This window comes from Maniola jurtina, chromosome 11, assembly GCF_905333055.1.
Source record: "Maniola jurtina chromosome 11, ilManJurt1.1, whole genome shotgun sequence".
NCBI classification, from domain to species: Eukaryota; Metazoa; Arthropoda; class Insecta; order Lepidoptera; family Nymphalidae; genus Maniola; species Maniola jurtina.
The window spans coordinates 9,898,508-9,916,902 of record NC_060039.1 but is presented as its reverse complement, the minus strand read 5'-3'; the positions used below and the strand labels follow the sequence as shown (position 1 = coordinate 9,916,902).

At 36.4% G+C, this 18,395-nt stretch overlaps 1 protein-coding gene and 1 long non-coding RNA gene across 4 annotated transcripts in view; one reads left to right on the top strand and one right to left on the bottom strand.

Annotated features, from left to right (window-relative positions):
• Window positions 1-8,422, bottom strand: part of LOC123869546 (pyrokinin-1 receptor-like) — a 55,325-nt gene extending 46,903 nt beyond the window's left edge. For all 3 annotated transcript variants that reach the window (XM_045912527.1, XM_045912526.1, XM_045912528.1), the window contains exon 1: window positions 8,173-8,422. The gene's annotated coding sequence lies outside the window, so the exon portion shown is untranslated. The remainder of the gene's footprint in view (window positions 1-8,172) is intronic.
• On the top strand, window positions 93-17,451 carry LOC123869600. The gene is made up of 4 exons (XR_006796926.1): window positions 93-210; window positions 3,095-3,101; window positions 6,512-6,517; window positions 17,441-17,451. It is a non-coding gene; the product is annotated as an uncharacterized LOC123869600 (long non-coding RNA).
• The last annotated feature ends 944 nt before the right edge of the window (window positions 17,452-18,395 follow it).

Here is an 18,395-nt window from a genome sequence, read left to right as displayed (position 1 = left end):
ATAAATAATAGGGCTAAATTGGAAGCGATATTACGAGTAGGTACGTACCGCGGCGGCAGTCTTATTAGGCCCTTACCTACCCCTCATAAGTTTCTGCCGGTCTTGATGATGTCTTCCTGGTATTATGACACGGGGCCAATATATCAATGCACGTTGCTTCCCACATTAGGGAGCGTCCCCGTTCCCAGGAACACAGCGTTAATCCATCAGGTCGCTTGCCATAATTCCGACTAATTCTTGCCGGCTCAATGAACGCAGGAATATCCATGGTCGCAAGAACCTTCTTATCAATTGGAACTTATAAATTTCTACATTGACTCAACAGGGAATTGAATCCGGGAACTCCTATATACGCCCAACATTGCATCAGGGACCTAAATCTCTGCGTGGCGTCCGTAGAATCGTCCAATTGCTATTTGCTATATATTATACATCGCGACCCTTTAAGGGGTTTTCATGGGATAATAATGCGGCGGGCTCCCAGATCCTTCCGCAACAACAAATAGAACGATTTCGATTCATAGGCACGTAGTACTTATTTATTCTGTGTCTGTTATTTACCAAATGTTAGTGATAATAACCGGAACCGATGACGGCTAAACGTGCTCTCCGAGGCACGAAAACTCGGACCTCCAAGGTCAGCCACCCATGCAATTATCGACTTTGGTCAACGTTGCTGAACCAAAATAATTGTCTATGCTCTGTTGCAACTTAGCCATACCACCCTCGCTGTAGATGCGTTATTTTAAAACAGAAAACAACTCAGACTCATAGATAGAGACACTTGTGCTAATGAACTATGACTTCGCAAATCACAGCGTGCCTTGCGTGTCGTAAGCCCACACGGCTCGAAGTCCCATTGAAAAAAAAGCCGGCCAAGTGCGAGGCAGACTCGTGCACCGAGGGTCCGTACTTGGGTATTTTTTCCAACATTTTACACGATAAATCAAGAACTATGTAACTACTATAAAATGCCTAAAAGTAAATTAAAATCTGTTTTATAATTTACAGGTAAAGCACTTTCATATGATACCCTACTTGGTATAGTTATCTTACTTTGTAAACTGATAATACTGATTATTTGATCACGAATACGTTTTTTTTTGTGATACTCACAAATTCTCGGTTTTCGGATTTTTCCTTTACTTGTGCTTTATAACCTACCTACCTGCCTTTCATGATACTAGGTCAACGGGAAGTACCTTATAGGTTTCTTGACAGACACGACAGACGGACAGACGGACAGGCAGACAGGCAAACAGATAGACAACAAAGTGAGGGTTCCGTTGTTCCTTTTTAGGTACGGAACCCTTATAGGATATTAAAAGACTCCAGACGGGTTAGAAAGTTATTTTAGTGCGGTAGTCGACAATCTACTTACTCTAGGTTGTAAGAAACAAAGGTTTACAGAAACAAGTCTTTGAAATAAAAAGGAAAAGCCAGATTTACGATTTTCCAAGTTTCACGATTTTCACTACAAATTCGTGGGCTCACTGACTTTAGGAAACCAATATTTTAGGATAAAAAATTTTGTTCTACATGAATTGGACTACATAGAAAGAAGAGGTTTAGATTGCTTATGTTCAATTTTTCAAAAAAAAAACACATTTGAAAATAGCACCATACAGCAGCCATATTGTTCAGTGTTCAAGCATTTAGAAGTTATGGTTGGATAAAGAAACTCACATAAGTACATACCTACGTCATAATATATACATACGTGTATATAACTATATACCTGCATACATAGGTACCTACATACTTACATACATGGACCCTCGTATGGACCGATCGTATTTTTACACCATAAAAAGCCAATCAGAGAGATTGAGATGATAGCAATGATTGATGCAGTTTTTTACATCAACCAAATATAAATAACTGTAAGCAAAACCGAATTGCTGCCTGCAAAAATGTTTGCTCAAAATTATGTGCAGATCACAAAAGAATTATTATAAAGCGGAATTTACGTTACGAAATTAGTGGCACGAAATTAGTTTCACGACATTAATCTCATTATCCATTGCACGTGTAAAAGTCTAATTTCGTAATGCATGCATTACACGTGCAATTGATAATGAAATTAATGTCATGAAACTAATTTTGTAATGTAAATTCCGCTTAAGTAAATCATCATACTCTGCGGGTAAAATTGGGACTTACACCAATAAGGCTCCATTTTGAACAAATCCTAACTATTTTTACGGTTGTTGCAACAATAGCGACGTATTTAGATTTATGGGGGTTATTTACGACCGGCATTGATGTATATTGTCACAATACCATAGATGCCAGTAATAGCATTCGCCTATAAAAAACCTTTTATCACGTGTTTTAGCATTATTTTTAAAATGGCATAAACTTTGTACTTAATAACCGGTTCATTTATTCCAGTAACATAACGCGACATTTTTTTTTTAATTATATTTCAGCAACTTCTACCAAAATCTTGGGGGCTCTCAAGTCATATGTAATGACATGTTATATTTACTCCGCCTACCACCTTCAGAGAGCAGGTTCTAGAATATAAAAGAGCCGATTAGAGCATGTAAGTACCAACTCCAGTTCAATGCTGGTTCAACGCTCGTTAACGCATGGTCAACTTATGTTCGACACTAGTTTAACTCTCATTCAACGTGGGTTCACTTGTGTTCCACACTTGTTCAATGCTTGTTCAACATGTGCTCAACAAATGTTCAACGCCTGTTCATTGCCTGTTTAACGCATGTTCAGTGCGTGTTCAGTGCCTATTCAATACCTGTTCAACGCCTTTTTAACGCGTAGGTATTCAACGTGCATTCAGCACGTATTCAGCGCATGGACATGGACTGGGAACTTCTACATTTGCCTGAATAGTATAGGCAGAAGCCGAAAGCTTTTTATTTATAATTGATACATTCACAAGACCAAATATTTCTCCTTATTCCATCTAATGCTGGAATCCATCTCACTTATATAGCTGACTTAGCTAAAATAAAAAAATGAGATTGCCTTCAATCGCCTTAACCGTACATTAATTTCAGACCCTAATAAAATTTATATGGGGCTTATAATAAATAATGGCATAGGATAGCGTAAAAACGCATTACTAGAGTATTTATGTACCAGCTACCATTTTTTTTTAAGGCACAAGTTAACCCTTGACTGCGACTACTTAGTCGTTTTCCTAATATTATTTATTCCATATATTGTACCTACATGTCATGTGTATGATGAATATATACACAATTTTAATAATAAATAAATAACCGCAATGTTTTATGAGTAGGTAGGTAGGTATAATATGTATATCACATTGAATTATATTTTCTACTTTGCAATATTTTCTTTCATTGACAAGGTTAGGAATAAAAATAATATAAAAAGTTAGAGCTACTTTGGTTCGAACTAATGAAGAAAATCGTATGGATTCACCCAAACCCAAAATTTATGTATAAAACTTCTAACTTTTTCCTAAAAGTACTACGTAAATTGTAATCAAATGCTGCGTGGAGGGTGGTGCGACCAAGTTACACTCATACGCATAGGTACGCTTACGCGTCAGTCGATTTAAATATGAGTATCTTACTGAATGAATGACATTTGGAGGTTCGAATTTGGCCTTTACCTTCCCTCCGTGCACGTTAAGCCGAATACGAACCGACGGATCCGCTTATTATCACTGGCATCTGAGTCTGAATAGAATAGAATAGATTTTTATTCAAATATACACTTTTACAAGTGCTTTTGTATCGTATTCTTAATATCAACGCATACCAAAAATTGGTTTATTTGGTCGATATTATAATCGGAGAATGGACCTATTTATTCCTCCAAGAATCGGAGGGTCGGTAAAGATAAAGATCGCTGTTTGACATTTACCGACATGAAATACAAACAAAACATAAAGAAATAATAGCCACAATTCGGACTAATAACATTAGTGTGAAAATCCATAGCTATATCGTTCGGGAAACAAATTTAGACTGACCCTCAAACCTTGATGGCCTTAGGAAAATCATATCAGTGGTATTTTTGTAAAGCCGGCTCTACACTTAAGCGGCAATCGTGGCCGCAAATTTTTTTGCGCTATTAAGTTTAAAGTTAGAAAGCTTTTATAAAGTAAAAGCTTTTTTAATGTACCTACTAAAACTTTTAAAGAATTAAACTTATTTATGAAATCAAAATATAATATAAGTCATATCACAACTATCCTATCTAACTACGCTACTCGTATCTGATAACTCCCTAATGGCATAATAATGTTACTATAGAAAGTTTTGGCGTTCGCCTTGCATTTCCACAATCAGGCACCTCATTGCATTTTTTTGAAAAGTATTCATAAATGCAAATGAGTCCAAACTCCACTGTTCAGCCTGTAGCGGTTGCCACATTCGCAAGAAGATGTCGCTTCTAAACTCAATCAATCAACAACGATCGAAACACAAACCCCAGCCTGATAACTCACGACCTACGCCTAGATGGCAGCACGGGTAGCTTAATTGGAATACAAGGAGAAACATGCAACTTCCAATCGCATTGACAGAGCGTTTACCAAATTGCACTATATATAGAAGAGTCAACGTCTAACCGTCGGCCCAGCTGGCGCTACCGAGCACAACACCGCTCGGTTGGGAAATTTCCCTATTGGTACGGTCGAGCATACAGACACTGCTCCCGTACAAGCCATAAACAGTCACAGAGTTCCGATATCCAGCTCCCACCCCCATCATCAGAGACGCTGAATGGAACCATAATCATAGACAACCAAACTACACGTGTCTGCCAAACAACTCAATCGGATATTTGTATGATATTTGGAAGTACCCGAAAAATCAGTTACCAATTTCGACGGAATGACAACATACGAACAAAGCAAACTAATAAAAAGCTTTTAAAATATGTCCCTCCACACTCGCAAAGTTTCACGGCATATCCTAGTTCGCAGTCCCAAGAACCCATGAAACCATCCACACGTCTTATTGTTCGGTTTTCACGGCATGAGTGTAGAGCGGACATAATAATGTTTTGGGCTCTGAGACAACTATTTTAATGATTTTATAAAAATAGTTCCAATGCCCCGAAATATGACTTGTTTTATTAATGCAATAAAAATACAGGCACATTTTACTAGCAATTAATTGTTTCTATTAATAAAACTTTAAGGGCCAACACATACTTACAGACGGAGTAGATTCGAGCTGAGTATTTTTAACACACTTTCTGTATCTATTTTGGTTTATGGTCTTCGATCAACATTTTAAAACATAATAGTCGGAATAAGTACCTAGTTATATCTACTGAAAACAAAACATGAAGAAACTGCGTTGGACGGCGTTTTGTAGTTTTTTTGCAGAAAGTTATGTTCTTGATTTGTCGTGTTGGAAAGTACGTACCTACAGAAAAGAGCCGATTGAGGTTTTGTTTTTTTTTTTTAAATAACTAAGCAATCTTCGTGCAAGTGGGAGAAAATTGTATTTTCATTTTTCATTTTAAACGGAAGCTGAAGACGGCTCATTTGAAGTGCTTAACCGGGCTGCGCCTCCGCCTTTACGCCAAAGTAAATAAAACTTAGTTCGAGTTGTTTTCAAGAAAGATGACACGACTCGGATCCATTTCCATTCTGCCGGTATGCGTTGCGCATTAACATCAGTAGATTGAACTATGAATATTATCTTGTTCGTCCTAGCATATAGCGTAGGCCGCGTCCCGTAAGAAAAACATTTTTGTTCATAATCCCGGCATTTTGGCCAAAGTTATTTTAATGTTAAACTGATGCGCAGATTTCTTAATTTACTCCTCTACATTTTCTACACTAATATAAAGAGGTAAAATTAATTTTGTTTGTACGTATGTTGTATTTTGAAAATTCTTTCACACGTAAAAAGGCTATAATATTTTATTTTCAAAAAAAAATAGAGTTCCCTACGGAAATTGTAATAAGCTACCTACTCGTGCGAAGCCGGGGCAGGTCGCTAGTACGGTAATAAATATGGTATCTATTGTCTGTACTTAATAAATTTAATTTATAAAATTACAAACAGCAGATTAATATAAGCGCCGCTATTAAATACCTCAAACATCCAAAGCAACGTAAATGCAAATACAAAAAACCATGTCTAGATGGTCCAGAAATGGACGTCCCTTGCCTTAATTATACTAGAACGAACAGAATGCTATAAGAAGGTAGTAAGTAGGTAGGCTACAATGCGTTTTCCGAACATGCTAAATGTGTTCAAAATTTTGAATGAAAATTTTCCCAATTCTGCTTTATATAATATTATCTACTCTCTTCAACCTGTACCACAGTAAATATAATATTATTAGATACGATGCCTACCTACTAGTTCTATTTTCTACTTTATAAACAGATACATAACTGACTTATTGTTCGATAGGTAAACATTATTTATTATCCCCAAAAGTACATTTCCTTGTTTTGATTATGTTTTCGTCTGTCAGAGCTTATCTATCTACAGAAACGTGGAAATATAAGGGAAAGAAAACATTGAAAGCAAAACGGAATGAGTAGTTACCTGTGCAATACGTTTCTATTTCCTGTGTAAATATGTAAACAAATAGACAACGTCTCTACTCCTGATCTCAAGAAAAATCACATTATCATTGCTTTATCATTGTTGACTAATTGTACATCCGTTATATCTACGTACCTTTAATCTATAATATAATTACATCTACACTAATTTTATAAAGAGGTAAAGTTTGTTGGGTGTAGGTGACAATCTCGGGAACTAATGTTCTGATTCTGGAAATTCTTTTTTCTCATTAAAAAAAAATAGCGAGCTAACTAGCAGGCGGGTCACCTAATGTTAAGTGATTAGCGCCGCCCATGAACATTCGTAGTACCAAAGGAAGCGCCGATGCATTGCTGGCCTTTCAGGAGTTTGTTGGTGCGCCCCTTGAATAACCCCATGTTGTAATTATTTCCTTGATTGATAAATTATCCCCGAGTGCTATAATAAGCTATAAAAATAATTAATTAAATCACGCAGATAAAGTCGTGAGCAAAAGCTAGGTACTATTCTATAAATATACAATATAAACACATAAATGTGAATTTGTCATATAAATAACAACTTGACTTCGTGAAATAGTCTTGTAAAACTTACGGTAAGAAAATTTTAAGCACATACAGAAACAAAAAGCTTAATTAATGATTTGTTTCTGTATATTTCTTTAAGCAAAAGCTTATCTTTTCAAAACAGGAAAATAAAACAGGTGCTTGCACAACTAAATCTGAAAGAGAGTCGACTTAGCATAAAGCTACTGGTGTGTTGACGACAACGACAGTGTTGTGTGTGTGTTAATGTTTAGCTTGCCCTGCAGGGAAATTGACAATGCCCAGCATCCAAAGTCAATAATGCACAGACTGCAGATGTAATACGGTTGCACTCATTGATTTTGAAAGAGCCACCCCTATTGAAATCTACAAAAGAAAAAGGGGACTGACTGACTGATTTATCAACGCACAGTTCGAACTACTGAACGGATCGGACTGAAAGGCGTGCAAATAGCTATTATGTCGTAGACATCTGCTAAGAAAGGTTTTTGGAAATTCTACCCCTAAGGAGTGAAAAAGGGATTTAAAATTTGTATAAAATTACACATAGGTAACCTACCTAATAATGTAACGCACGGAAACATAATTGAGGCAGTTTTTTGCATCTTTAAATTTAAATATGGAAACAAATTCCTGAAAAGCGGACCACGTATTGGTGGTTCCTCTGGTGCTACAAATGTTTAGGGGCGGTGGTTACCAGTTACCACTTTGCATCAGATGATCCGTTTTCTCGCTTTCTCAATTTTTTCAAATTTAGTAAAATTATTATGACTATAAATAAATAAATAAATAAAACTATAAATAGATAAATCTAATTTGTGCGCTATCTTTACTAATTGACATCGAATAATATACCTATGTATATGAAATTAAATGAGTCAATACTGTGCAGTCATTTACAAAAAATAAACAAAAAAATCAACAAACTTATTAATTAAAATTTATCCTTTTTTTCATTTTATAAAATCATCAAGCATTAAAATCATATGCATACATTTACATATATTTTCTCATTAGCGATAGCTAGGTGGGTAATTAGGTAGACGGAATCAAAGCGCGCGATAATAAATAAATAAATAATTTACTTAAATAGATACTTCATGTTAACTTACCTTGAAGTTTATTATAAAATGAAGGCAATGACCACAGAAACTTAAGTTTATAGTTAATACTTAATTATTTCTTATAATTGTAGACTTATTTCTCTTCACACACCTATTTAACTTTTTACTAATATTATTTTAACTTCACACGAATTTGAATAGATACTTAATTCATTTATATTCCTTAATTTACTTCTACGTAAATATATGTCCTGATCGCGGTTAGTAGGCCAGTGTGAGGATACGTCACTTCAACACAAAGTCAACGCGCGACTAAAATCGGCGCGGAAAACTCAGCCATACCCCTATATCTGAGTTCAATGTCGACGCCGCTGATTGTTCAGGATATTTTCTAACGTTGATATAAGTTCTTACAAAGAATCAAATCTTAGGAATCAAGGAAGTATGATTTTCATTACATGTACCTGCCTGCTTTTTATCGTTAGGTAATAATTTGTCTATGACGCCGCGCTGAGTTCGTGTTTATTCGGGATAGTGTCAGAAAGTACCTACTATACTTACAGATTTTCATACAATTTTGACCAATAGAAACAGGGGTTATCTAAGAATGTTACAGGCTGTAATTTACGAACATTTTGCGAAAATAAGCTACCTATAGTATATACCTATAGTGCGCGACAGTTTGGATGGCAACCGGAGTGGGCACGCCCCGCACACCGGCACAGCCCCCGCACTAACCCACGACATGCTAGCGCGGGTGGGAACCCGCCTCATGCCCCGATTGCCATCTCAACCTGTCGCGTACTATACCTTGATTTCCTACTATCAAACAACATAATCTAGGGGTGAATTTGTTTTACGCCGTCTATAGGTAGGTCAGTGCAGAAGCCGATCGGAAGATGCGAGTACGTGAGCGTAGCAAGATCCGGCATGAATAACTTAGTCAATGTTATATTACAATTTCTTTAAACAATGCAACCACCATATAATCGAACCTGGGTGTAAAATAAATCGCCTTTCTGCCAGTCAAATATATCTCACGTACGGAACACGTTGTACCCACACCCACCCTTCATTTAGGGTGTCGAAAAGCGATATCAGCTTCGGTTGGATAAATCTATATTTCCTACTCCGTGTATAAATCATTATTTAATCCAGGCTTTCCCTGTATGAGCAAAAAAGCTGTTAATTTATTATAGTTGAACGGATTTGGAACTAGTTTAATAGGTTTGACCTTCTATCCTATTTTTTGCAAGGCTTTTTCGCATGTATGAATATAAAAATTACGGCTTTTCCAAATTACCTTTATTTTAGCTTTTCAGCAGCAGGTTCTTGCCATCAAATAAAGTACTTACTTATGTAATTTCCTGCACACAACATACCTACTTATTTTGTATTTACCCAATATGTGCTTAGCAATCTATGTGTGCATACGTATGTGATGTTAAACTTTGGTGCCTGGTGGTATTTATAAATAGTCTTGTCAAATCCATTATGAAGAATATATCCAACAAACAAGTACTTAAACCTATCGAGTTCGGTTTCAAATGAAAGGTCGCATCAAAATGCATATTGTAAATTAAAACAAATACCTAAGTGTAAAATTAATTTGATGATTGCAATTTATATGAACCTCACAAGCAGTACGTACTTATCACAATTTTTAGCAATGAAGGAACTACCGGAGAGAAACAGATGGCTAATCGAGCTGTACGGTCGAAGTACGATTTAAAAACACGCCAATTTAAGCCATCGCAAAATCATTACAGAATTCGGCTTTCATTTATACCGGAGCTCCCGGATTTGTCCCGAGATTCCCAGGTTTATGCCGGATATATTTCGTTTATACCAGACTAGCGACCCGCCCCGGCTTCGCACGGGTGGACATTTATTTTTTCTATTTTCCGGGATAAAATATAGCCTATACGGATTCGGAAGAATCCCTCTAAGTAATGGTAAAAGAAATTTTGAAATCGGTCCAGTAGTTTTTGAGCCTATTCAATACAAACATACAAAAATACAAAGGTTTCCTCTTTATAATATTAGTATAGACAGACAATAATAGGTACTCGTACCTACTCAAATTAATAATATAATAGATCTTGTTAATCTGCACACTATCACCATCAATAATACGGTTGGATACGAGAATTACGAGATGAACGTAAATCAACCGAGAGACGTGATAACGCATTTATTAGCTCGCAGTCCTTTGCTCCTTGTTGTGATCATTGTATGGATGATTTTCGTCACCTATTCTTTAATCCTAATAATATTAGTGTAAATATGAAATAACTAATAAACATTCGAAATGTCGTCTTTCTGTTACCTTTTTACGGCCCTATGTTTAACCGATTTTAACGGGTAAGTACAGAAATTTTTAAGATATAAATAACTATTACATAATGCGAAGGTGATTTGGGTTGAACTAAGAAGATCAATGAAGTTCTAGTATGTAGTAGAGTAGGTAAGTAATAGGTATAAATGAACGGATATACTTACACGGTAGAGCGCAACCATCCTTCAATCAGAGACGCCATGTTGCATTTACGCGCTGAAATACGACTTAGTTCAATTGCCAATGTATTGTACTCTTTTCCAGTGAACCATGTTTATTTAGGTACATTTCTTTTTCTGCGGCGTAATCCACATTACTGAAGATCATGATCTTCTCCATCACAATTCACATAATGGTGGGGATTTTCTTGGGATAATAATTACGGGTTTCTCCCAGGTCGTCCACATACCACTCGACTATGAATAAAGGGTGATTTCGACCACTTCGACACGGCTTAACGGTTACAAGCAAAGACGGTCCAAATCGAGTCACGACGAAAAATAAGTAAGTTTGCGGATGTAGGTAAGTATGAGGCCTACTTTACGAGATAATCTAGGTGTCGGACGATATAATTGCATCCCTGATGAGGGAATTAATATATCAGTAGCTATACGAGGTGGAATAATAAGCTAGATGGGAGATTTTCATGTTAAGTAAATATAAGTAGGTACCTACTTAGGTTCCTAAAACAATAGAAAAACTTGGTAGAGCATTATTTTAGCTCGCCTATTATTATTATTAAATAGTGAGCCCCACTAAGCTTGAGAATTGCATAAACGTAGCATCCACCTAGGGAAACACATCGTATACCCAGAGGATGCTACTTTAATGCCAATCAGAAAAGTGTTGGTGTATCTGGCGGCCACAGGTTTTGACGAGGAAATATGAAGTGTGTGTATCACAATGGATCTAAAACGGTCGAAGTGATACAGGGTTTACAAGAATGTGCATAGCCAGTTACGTATTACGGGAGCGTCCAGGGTGGACTGAAGGAAACGGAGACTTTTGACTTAAATATTACTACACAATATCGTAGACGATTAATTGACGACCTTATTAACTAAATCTTGAGTTTTTATATCTGCGTCCCCTCTTCACCACGTTAGCTGTCGGTAACAGAGATCACGTACAGACCTTGATGATGCCGGGCGCTAGACCGTGCTTGCAGCTTTCTACACGTAGTGTACTATGAACATTGAACATACTAGACATATTAGTCCCTGTGACGGTGCCTGGGTTCTCATAAGGCTACCGGTGGAATATGTAACTAGCCCCAAAGCAGAAGAAAAGGAAAGAAGAAGTTTGACAATACAGCTTCTCAAAGCTTGGCTTTGTCCGGCAGCTCAGCTGATAAATGGTGGCCATAATAAAAAGTAAATAAATGTGATGTGAGATACCATAGTGCCTACTTTTTCAGTCAAATTAAAAAAAAAGGGACTCGCTTCGCTCATGTTTACATTGAAAAATTATGTCATTTTTTTAACATTCGTTTTTAGATCTAATACTTAAGCATCACTGCCCATAATTATAATTAATTCGAAAGTGTTTTAACCGATTTCGAAAAAAGGAGAAGGTTCTCAATTCGTCGGAATCTTTTTTTGTTTCTTGATTTGTCCACCAATCAGGCTGCAATGGAGCAACCGTATGAACAATTTTTTTTTTGCATGGATACATTTAAAGACTTGGAGTGGCATATGTCTACTTATAATCTTAGGAAATCAAATATAATTTTACATTTTCACATCTTGAAACTCTCATTTTATGTGGACAATTTTATTGTGCACAATATCTAAATTGACAGCTCTTTTCCGTAGGGAGCAATATAAAAGAGATAAAAGACATGTCATTTTATTTTAGTTTTAGATGTACAACGGAAATATACGTCTAAAATACTAATTAAGTATGAACTTTTAATACAAATAACAACTGACACGAAACAAAACACTAAGTAGATAAACGGCTGCAATTACTTAAAGAAAAAGTTGTTAAATCTGTTAACGATGTGGAATAATTCCGAGAAGGGAGATTAATGGTAAATATATCTACCTAATTACCTACTTAAATGAAAGCATAAATGCGGCAGAGCAAAGCTCGCAAGGCCATTCTTCAATCAGAGATGCCAGCCGCGCTCAGTGCGAAAATAGAGCCTACGCAAGAGTGAGTGAGTTATTTCAGGGGTCTGAAAACGAAGATATTTATTATTTTTGTAACATCTTGTGTCGTTTTACCATAACTTAACTTATGTACCTATTGCAGATTAGCGACCTGCAGCTACTTTTTAGGACCCCGTACTTCAAAAGGAAAAAAGAAACCCTTAAAGAATCACTTTGTTGTCTGTCTGTCTGCCCGTCCGTCCGTCGTGTCTTTCAAGAAATCCTAGGGTACTTCCCGTTGACCAAGAATCATGAAATTTGGCAAGTAGGTAGGTCTTATAGCACAAATATAAAGGAATAAATTCGAAAAGCGTGAAATTGTGGTTACATCATTTAAATTTTTTTTAAATGTGTTTCAATTTTCAAAATAAGATAACTATACCAAGTGGAATATCATATGAAAGGGCTTTACTTGTATATTGTTAAACAGATTTTTATTTTTATTTATGCATAATAGTATTTGATTTATCGTGCAAAGTGTCGGAAAAATTACCCGAGTACGGAACCCTCAGTGCGCGAGTCTGAATCGCACTTGGCCGGCTTTTTTTTTATTATACAGCAGGGGAAATCTTCATGGACACCCACTGAATAGAGCCGGGCTCTTACCGGCTAAAACCCCTACTGTCTTCTTGTTGGCCATGTACCCGCCCCACAGCAACACTTTCTATGTCGGTTGCTCCGGTTCTCCTACGGATCTCCTGATTTCTTATTTGACCACATAGAGAAATTCCAAGTATAGCCTTTTTCATCGCTCGCTAAATGAATCTGAGCTTTCTTATAAAGCTTGGCGACCGTGCGATCCATAATCTTGTCCATATATTTTATGACCACTGGCAAGACGCACAGTTCGAAGACATTTGGTCTTCAAGCACTGTTTTTTTATATCCTTACTTACATCTTTTTATGTACATTTTCATCCAATATTATGGTAATTACCTAATTGCATTGCACGTATCTATATATAAGTATAATATGAAACACATTTCACCCGTTGAGCGAAAACAAATCACGATCATGCTAATAAATGCATTATCGTATGTAGATTTCAGTTGATTTATATTATCCGTTTCCTGTGATGTATCCAATAGTTTTTGAATAAGTACCTACTGTTTTTAATTTTTCCGTGAAATTTTCAACAAGTTTTTTTTTTTTAATTGAAAATGTTTCTGTAAAATTTTAAGCTAGCCTTATCTAATTGCTGTATAATTAATCATGCCCACATGAAATGATGCCAATAATATATAAAATAATGATGGCTGCACTCTAGCACTGAACAGCCAGGCTGATTCTTTGCGCAATAAAATGATTAAGAAAGTGCCTACATTAAAAGAAAATTTATTATATTCATCTATGTTTGTTAACCATTTTTATAGGATTACCCAATTTTAATGCAAGCCAATTTCATGTTAACTTAATTAGGTAGGCTGCAGGTTAATACGTACCTATAATAATAATATATCGCAACCAATATACCTACCTTTTCGCGCTCGCTGGTTAAGTTATTATAATAATTGAGCTTAGACCAAATTAATGGCGGCCCATAACGTTGTATACAATATAAACCAAATTTTGTTATGCTAATAATTCTAACCGAGAACCCTATTATCCCAAAATATTTCACAAAGGTCATGGTAAATAAATGAGAACAAAGACCGAGTAATCCAATACGTTAGGATAGCTATCATGTTTTATGCAGTTTTTAGATGTTAGGTACCTAGAGTAAAAGCTAAAACTATGGTCAATCCCATAGTAAGCAAAAAATTTTAGACAGAGAATATAATCACTAAGTACCCTACGTATCTAAGATTTTCCTACAATTAGGTAGGTACTAAGTAGGTACCTATATATCACACTAATATTATAAAGGAGAAAGTTTGAATGTATGTATGTGTGTGTGTGAGTGTGTGTGTATGTTTGTTACTCCTTCACGCAAAAACTACTGGACAGATTGGGCTGAAATTTAGAATGTAGATAGATTATACCCTGGATTAGCACATAGACTACTTTTCATCCCGGAAAATCAAAGAGTTCCCACGGGAATTTCAAAAACCTACATCCCCGCGAACGAAGTCGCGGGTATCAGCTAGTTTAGAATAAACGAAATTGTATTATCTTGCGCATATTATTCCCTAAGGTAGGTAAGTAAGTACACTAAGTTATTAACTAAAATAAATAATCGACCTAAATATATAATAATAATAGTTATTTTGTTGCATGCATGTATCTACTTAGTTTTCCTGGCGCTCAAAAACACCAAAAAAAAAAAACAACTTTAAGTATTTGTAATTTTTCATTATAAAAAACACCTACCTATAATGTCCTTAGGAACGTCGATTGTGCGAGAAAATCTTGCATTAATCTAGTCTTTTTGTATACTTAAGTAGCTACTTCCGTGATGAAGGTCGGACTCAATTATTATTGGTAGGCATTAAAGCTCCCGAAAATAGACGGATGTACGATAAACCCCAGCTAAGCTTATCGCATAAGCTGCGTGCGTCCACAATCGAGCCCAGTCGAAGAAATTGCCAATCTTTTGATATCTAGGTACATAGACCTACTCAGGTTTCGAGGACATTATGTATGTCACGCAAACTTGGCGAAAACCACGTTTCTAATACCTACCTACTTATGATGAATTTTAGTTGCACTAAATGCAGTGTTGAAATTCAAAACGGTTTTCAACATCATTTAGAATAAGTAGGTATGTAACAAGAAAGATTTATATCTGAGAGTACCTAAACAGAAAGGGTGTACAAACATAATTTATAATATACATAATTACATATATAACAACATTTCCCTGCTGTCAAAAGAGCATTCTGAAAACTCATGCACCTTTAGGCCTGGAATAAATATAGCGGGAAATTACGCGCGAAAATCCGCTCTCGGCAATAGACATGACCTCGTAGATAGACCATTTAATAAACTGTGCTATCGGGGTTTCATTGCAATGAAACAGGAAAGAAATATTAGTGATGAGACATCTATCGACAATCGACATACTGTCAACACGAAGATCATTTGATACAAAGCGTCAATTGTAATGGGCGCCATATTTATACCACCACTATATTAATTAAATCAATAGATTTATCACATTCTAGCGAATTAAATAACATAAACTTGTTACTCATTGTGTATGTACTTCCGCGAAGTAACGCCCTGATTCTATCCGAAATTTTGTCATTAATCATTGCGTTGGATAACATTATGCTTAGGTAATTTTAAGTTTATCACTTCCCGTAAAAACCGCTGTGGACAGCCCCAGCTGCACCGCCCACGCTAAGGCTTCCTCTCCGCCATGAGGTGTGCGCGGATGCGTAGCTATGGATCTGGGTATAACAGTAAATCCATTATCGCTCCATTTTCACGACGAAATGAAAATTATCTGCGAATTCAATGACATGGAGTTTTGTTCTTTTTCTACGAGTATATGATATACGAGCATAAATCATCTAGCCTGTGGGCTATTATTATGTAGTATGTATGTAGGCTAAACTGCTATTTATGATTACTTTGTTATGGTGGTTGCTAGTGGTTGCAATTAATCTAGCATAAAAGTCAAACAAATCGCCACTTGTTCACGCCATCATTTAAAATTGCCCATTTTCCACCTTAGCGGAGCGGAGAGGAGGTCGTCAGTCTGGTCGACCAACCAGATGTTTTGATAATTTTTTAGACGAGCCGTCGTTGTTTTATAGATCTAGCGGGACTTCGTCTGTGATGGCGTTTGCTGGCGCGCGTGCTGTGCTTGTTTGGAGTGTTTTTTTTTTGTTAGGAGTGGCTGGTTTTTGTGTTAGTTGGTGTTTTTTGGTGGTGGAACTGACTGGGAAGCGCTCTAAAGGGGCGCCGCGCGTATGTCGGCGGGCGCCGGCGCAGACGGAGTCCATACTTGTATAGATTCAATAACTTGAAAATAAAACTCTACAAACTTGACATTAAGCCTTGACTTAAAGCCAGATTTAAAGAAAAAAAAATAGATCTAGCGCCTAGCTCACGCGTCCTGGTGGAATAGTTGGTGAAACTAGGCCAGTTGCCCTTGCCAGGCCATCAATCTGCTCAGTGGTTTTACGTCGTATAGCTTTGCGTCTAAAAGTAAATTAGGAGGGGCATTTTAGGTTGTACTAAAACCTTTAATTACCTACCTAAACCAATTGTATCGAATATTTTTACTGTTCAAACGATTTCGACGAAAACTTTGGAAGGCATTGGCAAGGAGTAGTCTAGGCTATTTTTTATGCCGGAATCTTAGTTTGAAATCTAAAGAGCGCACTTTGACTTTGCTTAGACTAAAGTTTTAGTTAAAACGAGACAGATTTATGTCAGCGGTATATTACTGTTTCGTTTTAACAGTGTCTTAAGTCTGAGCAAAGTGAAAGTGCTCTCTATAGATCTCAGCCTTAGATCCACTGGAAAAATGTAAAGAACATGCGCGGGCCGTTAAAAATACCTCGCCAGATAATATACCCGAACAAAAAATATTATATACCTTCTACCTACTATAGCTAATGCCGTTGGTTTTCAAGGAAAGGGAAATTGCTCACTTAGGTATATGATTGTAAGTGCGAAAATTCACTTTTCCTGAAACGTAGCAAACTGGAAGATGACCTTTTCTGACACGACAACGATGCGAGTGGTCTCGCTTGCATGCTCTTTAGCTCGGGTCGATGACCGTGCGCGTGCGTTTAAGCAATAAAGTATGAGAAGACCCGTGCTCACTAGTGAGCCAGCGATGCGTTGACGAAGATGATAGGGTTTCAAGGAGCCGCGTTATACGAGTATTTCGTCGCACCGCGCTTCGATCACCCGTTGTGTGGTTTTTAAGCTTAATAATACGGGAACGAAGGAAAATAAATACAATAATTATGTTTTTACATAAACAAAACCATTCCTACAAAATTAAATAAAAGAAATGTGGTAGCAAAATCAAGCAAGTCACAAAATAATAAATTAATAAGCTTCCAATAATATTAGGGACGATTCACATTGATGTAGATCATGGAAGCAACAATATAAAATTTTACATAGCCTCAATCTCAACAATGAAAGAAAAAAGATGGCTTGTTGAGTGCGAATTCGCACGAGCTCAAATGCATCGAGAGGTGGGTCCTGCAATATCCTAATAACCCGTGAGTTTTGCTTGGTCTTGCTCTACATCAGATAACTCCATGCAAGTTTTGTCACTGAGTTAAAAGTAGATAGGCACCACAATACACATCATTGATACGGTGAGAAGTTAACTTAGTGCAGAAAATGTATTTAATGGCGGGAAAAAATCATATTCGCGCGAATACGCGCGCATTCGTGTTTAGTTTTTAACTTTAGTTGACAAGAATTAAGATGCTCCGCTTGGATTCGAACTTTGTGAATAGGCCCTAAGGAAAATATTGAATTTCAAAACACGCTAAATTACAAATTACAAAGTAAAAACAAGGAAAACGTATTTATCGCCTGTAATAGGATTTCCATTACTTTTTCATACCTACCACATACCTACCCTCAAACAATGTTTTAGCAATAAAAACAAATTACCCAGTTTCAATTTTATTTAAAAATATATATATTATAGGTAAGTAGGTAAGTACCTATAGCAATTAGCCGAACAGAAATTGGCATCCGTAGCGGAATTCACATGGATTAGGTAGCTATATTGGAAAGCAGTGGAAAAGCTCATTCATAAGTAATAGCTTATATGTATATATTACAAGATACAAGATTTTTATATATTATTATATATTATAGCTTATATTCATAAGTGATATCAGTCAGTATAAGTGGGT